We start from the raw sequence: 17,979 nt of genomic DNA, 5'->3' as shown, positions 1-17,979 counted from the left end.
CCCTGCTGTCAGTCTGAGTCTTTTCTGTTTGAAGAGGGGAAACGTGGAAACAGTCAAACACATAAAGGACATTAAACATTAAATATAAAACATAACAAGGTCCAGAAGAAGAAACAGAAACTTCTTTACAGGCACGAGGCCGGACGACCATCCCGCCACGTTCAGTGTGTCGTTTGTACCAATAAGGTTCAATCAAGGAGCAGAGGAGCCAGATGCACAAAACACCTGGAGTTAAGATTTTCTTTAAGTCTGAGTTAAGGTTTCCTTAAAATAAAAACACCCTTAAGTCTTCTCCTTAAAGTTTCTTTAAAATGTTCACTTAAGTATTTCAGGTCTTCTCCTGATCTCAGTCTGATACTTAAGGAATCACTTAAAGTCAGTTAAACTTTAGTGACCAAACTAAGGAAAAAGCTAAAGGAACCTCAGACTTGATCTTAACTGCAGTGTGACCTTTGTTTATGGTGATACATGAAGAACAGTGTTCCTAATGGCTGCCAATCAACAGTCTCCATGGAAACGGGAGAATTATACCGCCGCAAAATATGTAACTGCTATAAATTACTTTACGTTTTTACTTAACAGAGGAAACCTTTTAAGAGATTCTGTGCAACAACTTCAGCTAAGGAGAAATTAAACCTTAAGAGTCAGACTTCAGTAGAAAACTGGCTCCTGGTCCGGGACTTTAGTTTAGACTGTATCTATAGATATTCCTAAATAAAGTTTAATCACACACAGAGGTTATATAAATAATATTAGTCTAACTCAGTACTAGCAGATTTAAGGTGTCTGGGCAAGTGATGGAAACGACCCTGGTGATGTTTGAGTGGTTAACCACACCCTGTTTCCAGAATCATCAAAGACTTTTATAATATATTGAATAAAAATGTTCAAGATTTTCAACATGTTTCCCATGTTAATGCTGTTTCCTATTTCCCATCCAGGCAGGTGGACAAAAAGTAATTTAACAACAATAATCTGTGTGAAAATCTAGATTATTGCAAAGTAACATTAATACGTCCTGATTTCATTTTAAATGTTGGCTCACTCTCTTCAAAATAAGATGAGGTGTGTCATTTCCTGCCACCATCTTTGTTTGGATTCAGGTAGTAGAGCTACACTTCATCCAGCTCGAGCCTCTCCACCACTGCGACATACTTTTCCATCTGTGGGTCCGTAACGCAGCAGTGACATCACCACAGGACTTTCTGTTTGTCCTGTCTAATTATATTAAACTCTCATATTACTGTCTCCAAATCACGTATGAGAAGCTGCCGAGGCCAAAACTTAATACTTCACTTGCACATACATGTATACACATGTACAATATATATACATGCATATACACACATAGTTATGCATGTGTACACACACACACACACACACATGGAAGTTGATAACACAAGGTGGCGCACCAACCATCAATTATCATAAAAGGAGTAAAGACATCAATGCAGGTCAGGCTGAAGTTGTCTGCCGCCTGACCCTAATGTCCCGCCCACTGAATCATCTGATTGGTTAATGTCACAAGTAATAGCCTATTGAAGCTGAAGGCGGCTGTGAGCACGGTCACAGACTGGAACAGCTGTGGTTAACGAGCAGAGCTATGGATCGAAGATAAGTCAGCAGACATCACTGAAGCTGGAATAAACATCACAATCCTCTTCTACGTCGGATTTTGGTTCCGATGGAATTAATGTGTTTAACTCTGCAGCACAGATACATTTTATCCCTTTCTACACCATGAGGTTTTCATGCCTTACATTACTATGAAGTCTTATGCCTTATATATACTTATACTATGATGTTTTTACGTTTTTATGCCTTACTATACCACACTGTAAAAATTAAAAAAAAAAAAAAACAGTCAAATGATTGTCAGCAGCGGCTGCCAAACAAAACCTGTAAAATGAAAGTAAAAGATCCTAATTCAAATAAAGTGTGAAAACAATAAATTTACAGAAAGTTTCATTAATATTTCTACTGAGAAAAACTGTTATTTCACAGATTCCTCCTAAATTATTATGATCAAACGCCATCAATAAAGTGAATCCACTCAAGTTCAAATCAAATCACTTAATTTTATTATTAGGAAAAAGTTCAATTAAATATTAACACAAGCTTAATATTGTAAAGTAAACCTTTTGTTTTGGAAGACAAAGTAAAAAATACTGTGTAAAACATTAAAATCATCTCAAACTTCAACTTGCAGTATTTGTGTCAACATTGACTCTTTAAGTGTAAAATAATGTTAAAACCTGTAGAAGCTCAATCTAAATACAATATTTACTGATTCAGATCAATTTTCTTACATTTCTCATAAAATATAATAAACTGAAGAAATGCAAATTAAACTGTTAAGTCTCTGTATGTAGTCTTTCAACTAAAGTGGGGTTGGAAACTTAATTACAAATAACATACACACCACTATTGACTTTATAACACTTTTATTTAATATATTCAGATGTAAATTTACAATATCAACCAATTATTCATAAATAGTTCTTCAGAGCCCCGGGATGATCTGAAGAACTAAAACTGGCATTTCTCCATTGGTCTATCTGCCTGTTAAGGTTCCTATAATGAGGAGGTGATGACGTCACCTCTGAAAGAGGGGGGCTGTGGAGCTGAGGGGGGGGGCTGTGGAGCTGAGGGGGGGGGGTCTGTTGTTTTTAGCTTCAGTTTGATCTTGTTTTCCACAGTATTCTCCATATAGTTCTGACAACACATGTGGACAAACATTAAACTATCTTTTATGTCAGAATCCAACTATACAGTGTATTAATAAGTCAAATCACAACAAACCACAAAGATCAATGAATCTTTACCAGAAGTGACGGAGCAGATGAAGAAAAATCCACCTTCAAACTGCCAGTAATCAGCTGGATCCTTGGATCATCTGGGGGAAAGAAATAACAGCCTAAAGATGTTGTTTAATACTTTTATCATATATTATTATTATCATCCCCATATAAGATGTTTTACCCTCCTCTTCCCCTTTTAAAAATGTGCCGCAGTAACACGTTTACTCAGAGTACATCACCTTTCATCACCAGCAGTGAGGGACCGTTTACGTGCTGACGTCACTGTAGCGTCTCCTCGCCAGTCTCTGGAGTTTCTGTTACCGGTAGAGTTTATTGCTGCTCTATCTGAACACAGTTAATGTTGTTGTTTTCTTCATTACAGTGACTAACTACCTGCTGTACATTTAAACTGAGCAGTTCTGCTGCAGCACCCACAGCTCTCTGCTGCTTATAGCGACTTTCACTGTTTAGAACTGATTGTTACTTTAGCTTAGCAGCTAGCTCTGGCTTCTCTCTCTCTCTTGCTCAGTGTGTCTCGGACCAACAAATTAACTTGTTCATAAGAGTCATAGGCGGCGCCAGCAATGGGCCCGGGCTCACCCATTCAAGCCAATCAGAAGAATATGTTTTGGGGATTAAAATGTTCATCTAATTGCCAGCTTTAGCTGAGCTCATGTGAAAGCTAACTTCTCAGTCAATCAGCAGCTTTCTATCATACGTGAGTGCCCGCCCCCAGGCTGCGTCATCAGCATGTGACCCAATTAAATGAATGAGTTAGTTCGCGCGCAAACAGTCAGGAAGAAAGAAATGTGAAACTTTACAGGTAAAGAGAAAAGAGAGAGACGGAGTTTAAGATGGCGAAACAGAGCAGTTACTTGGCTTTTTTAACAAAAGACGTCGTGTTGAGGAAGAGGAAACTCCACTTGAGTTAAATACAAGTGCTAGTTTAAAGGCCAGTTCAGCCGTCCGACCCCGATCCCAAAGCAAAGCTAGTCTTCCTCCTCCTTCATCCTCCTCCTCCTCCTCCTCCTCCATCCATCCCCTCACAGTCATGTCAGCAAGGGAAAGAGAAAGGCAAGTAATGTTAACGGCAGTGTCTCTGTCTGTTTGTCTGTCTGCAACACTATTGGCAGCAGCAGACAAAGGGAACATATGATGGCGTTATGTGTTATAGGAGGCAGGGTTCAGGGTTCAGGGTTCAGGGTTCAGGGTTCCCCGACCCAGAAACATGTCCCAAGCGCCCCAAGACCTGTCAAGCATAGATGAGCCGGCGACCCAGCCCAACCTCAGCTCCTTCCCACCCACAGACATATTGGGGAAAGCTAGAAGTTTTTCTGCCAAGTGGTATTCAAAATTCCCACGGCTAGAATATAGCATCTCAAGAGATGCTGTGTTTTGCAAGCTCTGTCGTCATTTCCCTGAAGCAGCACATGAGCGATCAATTAATGGTTTCAAAGACTGGAAACATTTTTCGGAGTTTTGTGCCAAACACAAAGCCAGCAGGGCACATGCTGCAGCGCTGGGTAAAATGGATGGATATAAGCAAAGTCATCAGCCAGGACGGGGAAATGTTATTAACCAACTGAACAATGATGCCAGCCAGTCCTTCATTGAGAGAAATAGACAGCATCTTATGGTGGTAATAGATCTCGTCCTGTTCTGTGCCAAACAAGAAATCCCATTGCGTGGGCATCGGGAAAACCCAGATACTTTAAACAAGGGTAACTTCCTAGAACTACTTAATCTAGTTTCTAAATATGACCCAGAAATCAAAAGGCGCCTGGGTGAATTACCTAACAATGGGAAAATACTGCACCACGATATACAAAATGAGATTTTGGAAATCGCTGCATCACTACTTATCAAGAAAATAAAATCAGATTTGCATGATGAGCCCGACACATTATGCCATTTTAGCAGATGAGTGCAAAGACTTGTCAGAAAGAGAGCTAGTGGCAGTATGCATCACATACCTGCACAAGGGGGCAATGAGAGAACGGGCTGTGGGATTTGTGGAAACGGCCAACATGACTGCAGAGGCAATATCAGCTAAGACTTTAGAAGTGGTGGAGCCACTGCAGCTGGACTCGGCTCTGTGCGTCGGATTTGGGTTCGATGGCGCATCTGTCATGTCGGGGAACAGAGGAGGGGTACACGTGATTTTGAAGAAGACGTTTCCTCACGCTGTATATGTGCATTGCAACTCACACAGACTTAATCTCGTCCTGTGCACAGCAGCGAAAGTGTCCCCTGGTATTTCAACTTTTTTTGGTGTCATAAATAGCCTGCATACTTTTATGACGGGGGCGCACAGACACGCAAAATTTCTGGAAATTCAAAAGCAGATGCGACCTGGGAAAAAACCGCTGGAGCTGGAGCAATCCTGTGATGTGCGGTGGAGCTCGTGGTCAAATGCAGTCAGTAAAGTGTTAACACTCCTAGGACCTATTTTGGAGACCCTGGCCACATTCTGTGAAAGTTCAGGCCAAACAAAAATTGAAGCCGACTCACTGCTGCATCAAATACAAACAAAAAAGTTTCTGTTTCTCCTCATTACATTCAACCAGCTATTTGAAGTCAGCGACTTTGCCACTAAAGGCTTGAAATCTTCCACATTATCAGTTACAGATTGCATAGATCTGATCGAAGGGCTCAAGGACAAATACACAAAATTCAGGAACGAAAATGATGCATTTGATAAAGTCATGGCACTGACAGATGAGCTGATGAATAAACATGAGATTGTGCGCTGGGATAGGTTGCCGGCCAGGTTAGAGAGCACGCATGTTGATTCTACTGTGGGCAAATCATCACCTGTACAGCAAAACTCTGACCTTCAAAATATATGGAATGATATCCTGGACAAGCAGCTGATGGAGCTGAACTGACTCATATGGCTTCATGAAAGCTGCTGCTGCCTTTATGCCACATTCAGAGCCCTTTGGTGATAAGGCGCATATATATCCAGCAAGCCTGCGCGCACTTTTCCATCCCCGTGGAGGATGCAGAGCTCATCGTATTTGTGCAGCAGCTTAAAAGAAAGGCACAAGCCATCTCTGGTGAGCAAAAGGAACATTTTCCCTCACTTTTTGAGGTGCTTGATGCATGTCCCAGAGATATCTTCCCCAAAATGAACGGACTACTTCGTGCGCTCCTCACCCTCCCCATGACCTCATGCACTGTGGAGAGACTGTTTTCAGCTGTCGACAGGATAAAAACTTGCACCAGAGCAACAATGCTGACAGGCAGACTGAACTCTTTGTCACTGCTGTCTTTCGAAAAGGAACTGACCGCTTCACTGCGATATAGTGACATTTTTTAAAGTGTTCATCTCCAAACCTGCCGTCTCAAGCTGTAAAAGCCCCAAAGTTATATAGATCTATTTCTGAGCTGTGAGCTGTTAACTTGCATTATCTAAATAATCAGTCATGTTTCCTATTGTTAATTGGAATTGTTCTGTCTCTCTCTCTCTCTCTCTCTCTCTCTCTCTCTCTCTCTCCCCGTTTCGAGTTGTAACATTGTTGGTTGATTGGTTAAATAAATGGAGAGAGGCGAAACCTCCAAAGATATATTTCCGTTTGCATATGTTTAGTGTCGTCAATAAGAGAGAGAAATGAAACCTGCTGAGTTATAGGTCCTTGTCCAGTTCAGCACTGAGCTGAGGGCAGCGACACAGGAGCCACTCAGGTGAAGAGTCACGGATGCCGTTGCAGGTTGCAGCGCGTGCTGTGTTTTTCCTTTTTTAATTGGCCCATCCATTTGTCTTTAGGCCCACCCATTCACAAAATCCTGGCGCCGCTACTGGTCTCTGGAACATGGGGAACAATGAGGAACTGGCTGATGCCCGGCGATGGGAACCATGAGCGGGAGGCTGGAGACAACAGTCCAGACCAAGCGGCAGCTGCGCGGGAGACTTCTGCTCCTCAGTGTGTTTCCTGGTCCTCTCTGTCTGAGTGAACAAGTGTGTACAAGACAGTTTCACTCAGTCACTTCACTCATTCACCTCTCAGCAGCTGCTTTAAGCTTTAAACCAGCTGACAACATTAACACATACTAGCAACACACAGTAAAATTAGCTTCTTCTACATTGAATTAAATGCTGTTATAGCTAGCGCGCTAATCGCGGTTAGCTTTTCACTTTAACACGTTAATGACGCAGTATAAACACACATACTTGATGACATTTGTCGGAGTCAGCGGTTCATTTCTCCGGTAAGTACATTTTGTTTGAAGCCTATTTCTTTACTAGCCAAAATTAGCATCCCTGTTAATATCACGGTTCAGGTGAAGATGCACCTTGCTAACCAAGCTAGCCAGCTAGTGCTAGCGTTAGCTGATAACTTAGCGATTGCTATGCTAACGGTACCTGGCCCCGCTGGGCAGGTAACCTGTGTCCACCTGGGTTAACCTGGGTTAGCCCGTGGAGGTGTTCAGTCACAGCCCAATAGAAAGGTGAATTTAATCGATGTTAATCTAATGACGCTTGTGTTTGTGTTTCTCCACGTGACCCAGTTTAATTGATCTGCGTTAGTGTAATGAGCAGAGTTAATGTCAGTTAATACATTGTCCATCAAGACTTCATGGACATCCTTAGTTCTCTAATGTGCTGTGATGATGATGATGATGATGACGGTAGAAAACCTCCCACTTCATCTTCCTCTGATGAAATGACAGACTAACTGCTGATGAGTTTGTTTATTATTCTGTCTTCAGTTTTCACAGGTTCAGTTTCTTACCTGCAGCTTCATTCTGCTGTTGTTGACAGGTGATGGTAGCAACACTTTTAAGATCAGAATTTATAGATATTAAACTGTGATTAAGTGATGGATCATCTCTAGCACTGTCACCACCTCCACAGGTGAAAGTATTTACCAATTAATATCAACATGTTTTTTGATCCTTCATTGTCAGTGTTGTCAGACAACATTTAAATATTTCTAGTATTTATGTTGTTGATTGAAGCTAACATAGAAGTAGTCACACAATGCTGTACGTGTTACTATTGTGAAAATTCATACCAGATTTGTTCTATAAAAACCATCAACAAAGTTAAGGCAAGAGCTTCATAAATAACTTTATTGGACATCAATTTAAACAGTTTACATCACTGGAAACATGTATAAAACATGTTAACACTAAGTTCGGTAACGTCACCTTCGCTTTGCAGAACTCATTTTAAAACACGTTATAACATGTTTTCCCTTGGTCTCTGGTTTTAATACAAGCGGTTACACCACACAGTTAGCTTACACACAGTAACTTCAGCTAATATTACAAGGTTTCTCCTCAATATGTGTTTACCAAATGTGGACACGTATGCAGTTAGCTTCTAAGATTATTTTAACACTAAGTGCTAACTGTGTTAGCAGCGACTTCATACCGCGTATCCAGGAGCCTGCTGCGGTCAGGTAGCCGGTGTAGGCGGCTTGCAGAGCAAAGACTCTTTCTACAGCTGTTCTTGTTATTACAGCCTGTTGATGCACAAAGCTCGGGCATTTTAACACTAACTGATGGATTACTTGTCCCTGTCGGAGCAGAGAGGAGGAGCCTCCGAATCCACAGCCGGCTTCCATTGGTGCGGCAATGATCCTGTCAGTCCTCACCACAGCTGGTGCCATTTCAGCATCAGAGAAGAGAGTTTAAGAGCCCGGCCCGTACATTAGTGGCGGCTGACATGTTAGGCAGCTCCTCTCTTGTGAACTTTTGTGTGTTATTTGTGATTTGGTGTGAGATGCTGGTAGTGATTGTTGGGGACTGGGCTAGGTTTAAAATTCTGATTGTGCATCACACCCTTAGAAAAAGACTGTTGGACACATTAGGAACAGGGCTGCTGCTTCTTGTGTTTTTGGGTTTGTTAGAATCGCATAGTTAGGCTCTTTGTTGGCTCCTGCTCCCCTACTTCAGTTGTCCTCTTGCCTTGTTTGTATTTTTGTTGACTTATTTAGCCTCCTGGTTATGCAATAAATTAAATCAGTAAATTTGATTTACCCATAACACCTGGTTTTATGTTGCTTCGCTTTTCCCCTAGCTGGATCGTAACATGAAGATTGCCAACATACAGTGACTGGTGAGACAGCCCCATGACTGAAACCAACATGGCTTCAGTGAACTGACACCTGGCTCTGTGCGCAGTCCACAGTCAGTAAGTGAAATACTCGGTGAGTAAAATTTCCCAGGCTGTTATATCTTCTTTACTTGCAGAAATCAGCTGCCTGGTACTGGATGTGAGTCCCACAGCGTCAGAGGTTTTACTTTCTCAGCAAAACGGTTCCACAAAGGGTTTATATCTTGATGCTTCATGTGAGCAGTGCAACATCTACTGGCCTGAAAGCAAAATGAGCAAATACAAACATTTGTACGTCACAAATGTATGAATGTAGGTATAAGGGAAAGCATGATTGTATTTTATAATCCACTATCCAAATAGATTGCAAATAAAAATTGGTGGGCTAGCTATCATTTGCATTAGCACTGTTCATCAGGATTAGCTTCTTTTCTACAATACTAAACATTGATCACAATTATAATGCTAACAATGATATACATGGCAGCAATGTGTGTGTACAGTATATATACCTGCCCCCATTATCATTAGTTATAGCATTAGCAGCTGGCTTGCTGGCATTTTTCATTGATGAATGAATTTAATAATTGACAGTCAGGCTGCTAGTTTGCTAACATTATCATTAGCTTTTTTTTTTTTTTTTTAATTGGTGAAAAAAAACAGGGACAAACTAGCTTGCTAGCATTAGCAGCTACCAATCGATTGCAAAGAAGCTGCTGGTGCTGCTTTTGAAACAGTTGCCTGGATTACCAATGTTGGTGTGTTGGCTATCCAGGACGGGGGCCAGATTGATGGAGGAGCCTGTTGTCACATTGAAGCATAGCGGTCCTCGCTGGAGGGGAAGCACAGGATGCTCGGCCTGACTGTTGCCAAGGTGATCCAGTGGATCTCCTGGAGGAGTGGAGGCTCCACTGTTGGTGGAGGACACATGGGGCAGAGGAGACGGTCCTCCTCATCCAGGATCTCCACGTCACCCTGGACGTCTCTTTGCTGGATTCTCTCTGCATCCAGGACACATGGAGACACAGAGGAGCCTCACCTGCATTCAGGACCCAGCAGGTGCAGCTGTACAGAGACAGGTAGACTGACAAAGGGCGGGGTCAGCCTTCTGGTTTCCACTTTAACCACTTCATCCCAGGTACATGTGTGTGTCTCAGAGCTTGTGATTCAGTATATTGTGTATTATCATTTCATACAAACATAAAATAAATTTTTGATCCAAAACCTTTCTCCTCAAGCCAGTGCCAAGTACTTCCAGGCTCCTGGCAACACCTGCCAGACAGAGCAGGAGGAAGAGCGAGTTCTTCCCTCCCAGAGACCAGGAGAGGCAGCGACGGGGAAGAACACCTCCTGTCCTGGGAAGGAGAGTCTCCAGAGGTGAGATTCACTTCAGATATCACTGTTTCCTCTAATGAATATCAGATCTATATTCACACACACTGCTCTCTGATTATCTTTCAGCTGTCTTCTTGGACTGAACTCGGGCCCTGCAAACTGGGCCAGTGTTAGCCGCCTGGTGGAGGCCGTTTGCAACCGGCTCTGCGTCTTCACCCGGTGGCCACGTGGTCCAGAGGGACCGTGAGGACTCGCTGGTCATTCAGTCTCCAGGATCATGTGGCATCAGAGAGGCAGTGCTGGCCAGCCCCAGGTTGATGGCTTCAGACCAACATCCAGGTCTTTGAATTGAATCGAGGACTCAGTGGTAAGAGTTTGTCATAAAGCTGTTGGTGTGTTGTAATCTGTTCTGTGATTTATCTTTTAATGAAAGCTGAAAGTCCTAAAACAGTCTGTTTGTCTGTGTGTTCCAGGTGCTGGCCAGACTCTCCCTTCAGAAAAGGGTCTGTCCTTGGTCCAGGTGGGACAAGGACAGACCTTTAACTTAAATGTCCTGGAGGAGCAGCCTTGGACCTCCAGCAGGGGTCTGCCTCCTCCTCCTCCTCCTCCTCCTCCTCCTCCTCCTCCTCCTCCTCCTCCACCTCCACCTCCACCTCCAGAGAATGAACAGCATGGCCCCTCATCCAGTGCTGTTGGTCCTCCCCTCGCTCCAGCACCACTCCCCTCCTCTGTTCCTCCACCTCCTCTACCTGGACTACCTGTACCCAGGACCAGAGCCTACAGGAAGAGGAAGGTGAGCTGAAGCTGCTGTGGCAGAGCGGGGGTCGCTTCCTGGAGGAAAAACCCCTCTGGCTGCCAACGTCATACATCTGCAGCAAGTGTGTCCAACCCAGAAGAGAACTGGATGAATCTTATTTAGTAACAAGTAGAAATTATAGTAGAAATATAAAAAAACTGACTGAGGTCAGTGTCAGGATGAGTCTCTACGACATGAATGAAACTGAAAGTAACGTCCTTTGTTCAGATTCAGTACAGATTCAGTTTCTTGCCTTTTACTTCATTTCTACTGTTGTTGATAAATGACAGTAACAACATTTGAAGAGCAGAATGTGTTCAGCTCCAGCACAGTCACCACCTTCACAGGTGAAAGTATCGACCAGTTTAACATGAAAACGGTGTTCAGTAGTAAGTACATTACACAAATTAGAAAAGCACAAACTCTAGTATCTATCTCTAGATCCTGTATTATCACACTTAACAGTTGTGTCAGCTAACCGTGTTAGCAGTATCTTCGCACGGCTCAGCCAGGAACCTGTTGCTGTCAGGTTGATGTGGGTAGGTGCACTTGGTGTCCTCGGGGACACAGGTCAGATCCACCCCTCCCTCCTCCAAAAAACCAAGATGGCGACGTCCATTAGCCCAGTGGCAGTTTGCCACGTGAGAGACACACACACTCATACACACGGTACAGTATACAGAATACCATAATTTAGTGTTTGCGGACTGGAGATCTAGTTTATTGAACAAGGTTCCCTGAGCTGGTGGAATCTGGTGCCACAGCAAATGAATTGGTCATTGTGAAGTTTGTACTGTTTTCTTTTATGGTAAATGATGCACAAACACACAGACTAGTAAAGTCAATGCAGGAAGAGAAAAGCAAGAAGCTCCTTGGTTCAGCTTCAACCCTGGTTCTTTCTTGCAGTGTTTCTTGCATGTTCATTTTTATGCCTTACTATACTACTTTACTGTTTTTGCCAATTTTCATGAAAATTTTATTCTTTATTTAGACTGAGATTTTAATGACTATTATGCTTTAATATTGTATGACATTTGGTAATGTTTTCATGCCTCACTATACTATGACAAAAATTTCATGACTTATTATACTATGACATTTTACTTGAAAATTTTATGCCTTACTATACTAAGATGTTATCATGCCTTATTATACGATGATGTGATTATGCCTTACTATACAATGACATTTGTTTGATTTTTTTTTCCTTAGTATATTTTGATATTTGTATGACAGTTGAACAGCTAACTATTTTATTACATTTTTTTTATTATTTATGTTTATATTCTTCTGTTATATTAAGTAATTATACTTTCCCTGTAGATTAATTTAATTATTGTAGACTGTTTTATCTAATTTTCTTTACTGAACCTCATTGTCATTATTCTCTCCAGCAAATTAAGTAAAGCCTTTAAACTTGCTGTTTATTATAATTTATGTTTTAGTGTTTGTCCCAAATTTTGTCTTTTCTTGTGAAGGCACTTTGTCACTGTGTTTTGAAAGGTGCTGTTTAAATAAAACTCATTTTATTCTTTTTTTGATGACATTTCTCTGCCTTATTATACAATACATTTTTTTTACATTTTTATGCCTCTTCATACTATCACACTTTGACGTACAAGGCCATACTGTACTATGAAACTTTTTGAAATGTTTTTTCATGAAAATTTTATGCCTTATTTATTATTTTTTTATTGCTTAAAATACTATGATGTATTTTTGACATTTTATGCCATACTATACTATGACGTTTTTTAGCATTTTTCAGCCCTACAATACTCAGATGTTTTTTGGCATTTTTATGCCTTTCTTTACTATCTTGTTTGATGCCTGACCATTCTTAGATGTTTTTATGACCTTTTATGCCTTAATATACTATGATGTTTTTTTGACCTTTTATGCCATACTATACTATGATGTTTTTGGCATTTTTCGGCCATACGATACTTAAATTTTTTTTTGCATTTTTATACCTTTCTGTATTATCTCGTTTGATGCCTGACCAAACTATGACGTTTTTATGAGGTTTTATTGCTTAAAATACTATAATGTATTTTTGACGTTTTAAGCCATACTATACTATGACTTTTTTAGCATTTTTCAGCCATACAATACTTAGATTTTTTTGGCATTTTTATGCCTTTCTGTACTATCTCGTTTGATGCCTGACCAAACTATGACGTTTTTATGACCTTTTATTGCTTAAAATACTATAATGTATTTTTGACGTTTTAAGCCATACTATACTATGACTTTTTTAGCATTTTTCAGCCATACGATACTTAAATTTTTTTTTGCATTTTTATGCCTTTCTGTACTATTTAGTTTGATGCCTGACCAAACTATGACGTTTTTATGACCTTTTATGCTTAATATACTATGATGTATTTTTGACGTTTTAAGCCATACTATACTATGACTTTTTTTAGCATTTTTCAGCCATACTATACTTAGATTTTTTTTTGACATTTTTATGCCTTTCTGTACTATTTAGTTTGATGCCTGACCAAACTATGACGTTTTTATGAGGTTTTATTGCTTAAAATACTATGATGTATTTTTGACGTTTTAAGCCATACTATACTATGACTTTTTTAGCATTTTTCAGCCATACTATACTTAGATTTTCTTTGACATTTTTATGACTTTCTGTACTATATTGTTTGATGCCTGACCATACTTAGACGTTTTTATGACCTTTTATGCCTTAATAAAATATGATGTTTTTTTGACCTTTTATGCCATACTATACTATGACGTTTTTTGGCATTTTTCGGCCATACGATACCAAGATCTTTTTTTGCATTTTTATACCTTTCTGTACTATCTTCTTTGATGCCTGACCAAACTATGACGTTTTTATGAAGTTTTATTGCTTAAAATACTATGATGTATTTTTGACGTTTTATGCCATACTATACTATGACGTTTTTTAGCATTTTTCAGCCCTACAATACTCAGATGTTTTTTGGCATTTTTATGCCTTTCTGTACTATATTGTTTGATGCCTGACCATACTGAGACGTTTTTATGACCTTTTATGCCTTAATATACTATGATGTGTTTTTGACCTTTTATGCCATACTATACTATGACGTTTTTTGGCATTTTTCGGCCATACGATACTTAAATTTTTTTTTGCATTTTTATACCTTTCTGTATTATCTCGTTTGATGCCTGACCAAACTATGACGTTTTTATGAGGTTTTATTGCTTAAAATACTATAATGTATTTTTGACGTTTTAAGCCATACTATACTATGACTTTTTTAGCATTTTTCAGCCATACAATACTTAGATTTTTTTGGGCATTTTTATGCCTTTCTGTACTATCTCGTTTGATGCCTGACCAAACTATGACGTTTTTATGACCTTTTATGCCTTAATATACTATGATGTATTTTTGACGTTTTAAGCCATACTATACTATGACTTTTTTAGCATTTTTCAGCCATACTATACTTAGATTTTTTTTTGACATTTTTATGCCTTACTATACTATGACGTTTTTATGAGGTTTTATGCCTTACTATACTATGATGTTTTTTTGACGTTTTTATGAGGTTTTATTGCTTAAAATACTATGATGTATTTTTGACGTTTTAAGCCATACTATACTATGATGTTTTTGGCAGTTTTCAGCCATACAATACTTAGATTTTCTTTGACATTTTTATGACTTTCTGTACTATATTGTTTGATGCCTGACCATACTGAGACGTTTTTATGACTTTTTATGCATTAATATACTATGATGTTTTTTTGACCTTTTATGCCATACTATACTATGACGTTTTTAGCATTTTTCAGCCATTCAATAATTAGATTTTTTTTAAATATTTTTTTGGGGCTTTTTATAATTTTATTTGATAGTATAGTGGAGAGAGACAGGAAACGGGGAGGCAGAGAGGGGGAATGACTTGCACCGAAAGGCCGCCCGATGCGGGATTTGAACCCGGGCCAACTGCAGTGAAGACTGTAGCTTCTACACATGGGGCGCCTGCTTAGACCACTACCCTACATGACAGGCCAATATTTAGATTTTTTTGGGGGCATTTTTATGCCTTTCTGTACTATCTTGTCTGATGCCTGACCATACTTAGACGTTTTTATGACCTTTTATGCCTTAATATACTATGATGTATTTTTGACGTTTTATGCCATACTATACTATGACGTTTTTGGCAGTTTTAAGCCATACTATACTTAGATTTTTTTTGACATTTTTATGCCTTTCTGTACTATCTCGTTTGATGCCTGACTATACTTTTACGTTTTTATGAGGTTTTATGCCTTAATATACTATGATGTATTTTTGACCTTTTATGCCATACTATACTATGACGTTTTTTGGCATTTTTCGGCCATACGATACCAAGATCTTTTTTGGCATTTTTATACCTTTCTGTACTATCTTCTTTGATGCCTGACCATACTGAGACGTTTTTATGACCTTTTATGCCTTAATATACTATGATATTTTTTTGACCTTTTATGCCATATGACGTTTTTTAGCATTTTTCAGCCATACGATACTTAAATTTTTTTTTGCATTTTTATACCTTTCTGTACTATCTCGTTTGATGCCTGACCAAACTATGACGTTTTTATGACCTTTTATGCCTTAATATACTATGATGTATTTTTGACGTTTTAAGCCATACTATACTATGACTTTTTTAGCATTTTTCAGCCATACTATACTTAGATTTTTTTTTGACATTTTTATGCCTTTCTGTACTATTTAGTTTGATGCCTGACCAAACTATGACGTTTTTATGAGGTTTTATTGCTTAAAATACTATGATGTATTTTTGAAGTTTTAAGCCATACTATACTATGATGTTTTTGGCAGTTTTCAGCCATACAATACTTAGATTTTCTTTGACATTTTTATGACTTTCTGTACTATATTGTTTGATGCCTGACCATACTGAGACGTTTTTATGACTTTTTATGCATTAATATACTATGATGTTTTTTTGACGTTTTTATGACCTTTTATGCCATACTATACTATGACGTTTTTCTGCATTTTTCGGCCATACGATACCAAGATCTTTTTTTGCATTTTTATACCTTTCTGTACTATCTCGTTTGATGCCTGACCATACTTAGACGTTTTTATGACCTTTTATGCCTTAATAAAATATGATGTTTTTTTGACCTTTTATGCCATACTATACTATGACGTTTTTTGGCATTTTTCGGCCATACGATACCAAGATCTTTTTTTGCATTTTTATACCTTTCTGTACTATCTCGTTTGATGCCTGACCATACTTAGACGTTTTTATGACCTTTTATGCCTTAATATACTATGATGTTTTTTTGACCTTTTATGCCATACTATACTATGACGTTTTTAGCATTTTTCAGCCATACAATAATTAGATTTTTTTTAAATATTTTTTTGGGGCTTTTTATAATTTTATTTGACAGTATAGTGGAGAGAGACAGGAAACGGGGAGGCAGAGAGGGGGAATGACTTGCACCGAAAGACCGCCCGATGCGGGATTTGAACCTGGGCCAACTGCAGTGAAGACTGTAGCTTCTACACATGGGGCGCCTGCTTAGACCACTACGCTACATCACAGCCCAATATTTGGATCTTTTTTTGGGCATTTTAACGACTTTATGTACTATCTTGTTTGATGCCTGACCATTCTTAGATGTTTTTATGACCTTTTATGCCATACTATACTATGATGTTTTTGGCAGTTTTCAGCCATACGATACCAAAATCTTTTTTTGGGCATTTTTATGCCTTTATGTACTATCTCGTTTGATGCCTGACCAAACTATGACGTTTTTATGAGGTTTTATTGCTTAAAATACTATGATGTATTTTCGACGTTTTAAGCCATACTATACTATGATGTTTTTGGCAGTTTTCAGCCATACAATACTTAGATTTTCTTTGACATTTTTATGACTTTCTGTACTATATTGTTTGATGCCTGACCATACTGAGACGTTTTTATGACTTTTTATGCATTAATATACTATGATGTATTTTTGACGTTTTATGCCATACTATACTATGACGTTTTTTGGCATTTTTCAGCCCTACAATACTTAAATTTTTTTGGGCATTTTTATGCCTTTGTGTACGATCTCATTTGATGCCTGACCATACTGAGACGTTTTTATGACTTTTTATGCATTAATATACTATGATGTTTTTTTGACCTTTTATGACGTTTTTTGGCATTTTTCGGCCATACGATACCAAGATCTTTTTTTGCATTTTTAGACCTTTCTGTACTATCTCGTTTGATGCCTGACCATTCTTAGATGTTTTTATGACCTTTTATGCCTTAATATACTATGATGTTTTTTTGACCTTTTATGCCATACTATACTATGATGTTTTTGGCAGTTTTCAGCCATACTATACTTAGATTTTTTTTGACATTTCTATGACTTTCTGTACTATATTGTTTGATGCCTGACCATACTGAGACGTTTTTATGACCTTTTATGCCTTAATATACTATGATGTATTTTTGACGTTTTATGCCATACTATACTATGACGTTTTTGGCAGTTTTCAGCCATACTATACTTAGATTTTTTTTGACATTTTTATGCCTTTCTGTACTATCTCGTTTGATGCCTGACCAAACTATGACGTTTTTATGAGGTTTTATTGCTTAAAATACTATAATGTATTTTTGACGTTTTAAGCCATACTATACTATGACTTTTTTAGCATTTTTCAGCCATACAATACTTAGATTTTTTTGGGCATTTTTATGCCTTTTTGTACTATCTCGTTTGATGCCTGACCAAACTATGACGTTTTTATGACCTTTTATGCCTTAATATACTATGATGTATTTTTGACCTTTTAATGCCATACTATACTATGATGTTTTTAGCATTTTTCAGCCATACTATACTTAGAATTTTTTTGACATTTTTATGCCTTTCTGTACTATTTAGTTTGATGCCTGACCAAACTATGACGTTTTTATGAG

The 17,979-nt window shown here is 38.7% G+C and overlaps 1 long non-coding RNA gene across 1 annotated transcript; it reads left to right on the top strand.

Moving 5' to 3' along the window:
• Nucleotides 1-10,107: 10,107 nt before the first annotated feature.
• LOC130168082 (uncharacterized) lies at nucleotides 10,108-12,532 on the top strand. The gene is made up of 3 exons (XR_008827375.1): nucleotides 10,108-10,242; nucleotides 10,327-10,567; nucleotides 10,674-12,532. It is a non-coding gene; the product is annotated as an uncharacterized LOC130168082 (long non-coding RNA).
• Nucleotides 12,533-17,979: the final 5,447 nt, after the last annotated feature.

Source organism: Seriola aureovittata, chromosome 4, assembly GCF_021018895.1.
Source record: "Seriola aureovittata isolate HTS-2021-v1 ecotype China chromosome 4, ASM2101889v1, whole genome shotgun sequence".
NCBI lineage: Eukaryota > Metazoa > Chordata > Actinopteri > Carangiformes > Carangidae > Seriola > Seriola aureovittata.
This window is presented reverse-complemented; position numbering and strand designations above follow the sequence as displayed.